We start from the raw sequence: 2,494 nt of genomic DNA on the forward strand, positions 1-2,494 counted from the left end.
TTGCCCCCCCCCCACCAACATCGCCAACCGATGCTAGTGTGTTTACGTTCTTGTAACTTAGCGGTTCGGCAAAAGAGACCGGTAGAATAAGTACTAGGCTTACAAAGAATAAGTCCTGGGGTCGATTTTCTCGACCAAAGGCAGTGCTCCAGCATGGCCACAGTCAAATGACTGAAACAAGTAAAAAAGTAAACGTACATGCTCACATACACACACACACACACACACACACACACACACACGCACAGACATACGTGGGTTTGTTTTCATTTTCGTATGCCAGTACTTTAATTCTATTACTATTTCCGATCATGTATTTTACGAGGTCATTAATAGTACAATCACCGTCACCACCTCGACCAAATTAGTGGCCTTGTACCTATATTAGAAACAATTATTAATATTATTGAAACAGTAGTAGAGAATGGTCATGTCTTGTCATATTAGTTATATTCATTTACTCATTATAGTTAATTAATTCCATGTAGTATAATTAAAATAAATGTCATTCATATATAGGATAATCAATTATACTGTAGATATCGAAATTTATAGGTTTTGCATGTATGAACCTGTAGAAATATTATCACTTAAATCAATCAAGTTTCAGATTACAAGAGAGTCGAACTCGTTCCTTTCAAGTCTCAAATGAAATGACACCGAATTTATTTCGTATGCGATGTTTGGAAGTCTCTAGGGCTGTAAAACTTCGGTGATGTCGTGGGGGTCACTCGACACACCTTATATATTGACAAAATACACTGTACCTGAAGTTTACTTCGATAGCTAATTTTACAGGTACGTATATCTTTTACTTTGAGTAATGACAGATGTTCTCTGATACAAAAGCTGACCTTCAGTAATTTATACAAGCTCTGAGTAGAGAAGCGTTTTTGGTTTAGAACTATTGTTCAGGTTTAAATTCCTTTATATAGAAGGCCTGAAATGTAAATGGAAGGATGCAGTCCATTAAGTCGACTCCACTGCTTGACTTGTACTTCATCTAATCAGCCCCAAAGGGATGGAAGACACAGTCGCCATCGGTAGAATTTGAACTCAGAACGTAAAAGCCGGAACAAATACCACAATTCATGTGGGTTTTGTCCTTTTTATCTCTTTGCTGTTGCTTCGGGGCATACTGTTGCTGTTGTTGCCTATATAGCCGGCGATGTGGGAGCCGTTAAGGGATGTTGACGTTGTTGTAGTGTTGCTTTCATCCTTGCAGCTCATGCACAATCAGTGTTGATGAAGTTACACGTTGTTGTTGTTGTTGGTATTGAGGTCGGTGACGGTGTTGTACTTGCTTATGCTTATTTTTGCTGTTGATGCTTGCAGTGGTAAACGTCTTCCAGATGTCACTCTCTGTTGTTGGTGCAAGAGAAGGCTGTCAGGTAGTCAGTATTGGTTTCTATAGGATGCGGAATTCAGGACATCTAAATAATTTTTGATTGAGGCAGGTGGCCAGTAATTCATCGGACGGGGCTAATTGATTAAACTGGTCCCAGTAACGGAGTACCACTTTATTTCGAAGAGAAAGTTGACATCGGCGCTATTTTGATTTAGAACATCACTAAATATCGGTTCCAAATTTTGGCACAAGGTCAGCAATTTCGGGGAAGGGGCTAAGTGCTCACCTGGTACTCATTTTATCGACTCCGAAAATATGAAAGGCAAAGACGATTTCAGCGAAATTTGAACTCAGAAAGTAAAGCCAGAAGAAATAGCGCTAAGCATCTTGTCCGGGTGCTAACGCTTCTGCTATCGCGCCATCTTAATATCGGTCATCATAATACAAAAATAATTAAGAACAAGAATATTCCCAAAACAATTTAGTTCATTTCCCATAAATCTATTATAAGCAGAGCCAACACGCTGTTAATTGCCATGTTTACTCATAGGATTTTCCAGTTCAAGTTTCATCGTATCGTATTTGGTAATCAGTGGCGTAAATATTAGCTCCATTTATTTTTGGAACTTTTTGGGAAGAACGACTATTCTCGTATCCTGCTGCTGCTGCTGCTGCTGCTGCTTCTGCTGTTCCTACAACTATTACTGCTACTTCTGCTGCTACTACAACTGCTACTGTCACTATGTTCATGTTGCTCCTAACATTACTGTTGCTAAAGTGAATGCTGCTAGGATTATTGCTGTTACTGCTACTCCTACAGTAACCACTACGACTACAACTACTGCTGCTGCCGCCGCTGCTGCTGCTGCTGCCAATACTACAACTGATACTGCAACTAGAAATACTAATACTACAATTAGTACAACTTCTAATACAACTTGTAGTAGTAGTAGTAGTAGTAGTAGTAGTAGTAGTAGTAGTAGTAGTAGCAGCAGCAGCAGCAGCAGCAGCAGCAGTAGTAGTAGTAGTAGTAGTAGTAGTAGTAGTAGTAGTAGTAGTATTAGTAGTAGTAGTAGTAGTAGTAACAGCAGCAGCAGCAGCAGCAGTAGTAGTAGTAGTAGTAGTAGTAGTAGTAGCAGTAGTAGT

Source organism: Octopus bimaculoides, chromosome 2 (genome assembly GCF_001194135.2).
Source record: "Octopus bimaculoides isolate UCB-OBI-ISO-001 chromosome 2, ASM119413v2, whole genome shotgun sequence".
Taxonomy (NCBI): domain Eukaryota; kingdom Metazoa; phylum Mollusca; class Cephalopoda; order Octopoda; family Octopodidae; genus Octopus; species Octopus bimaculoides.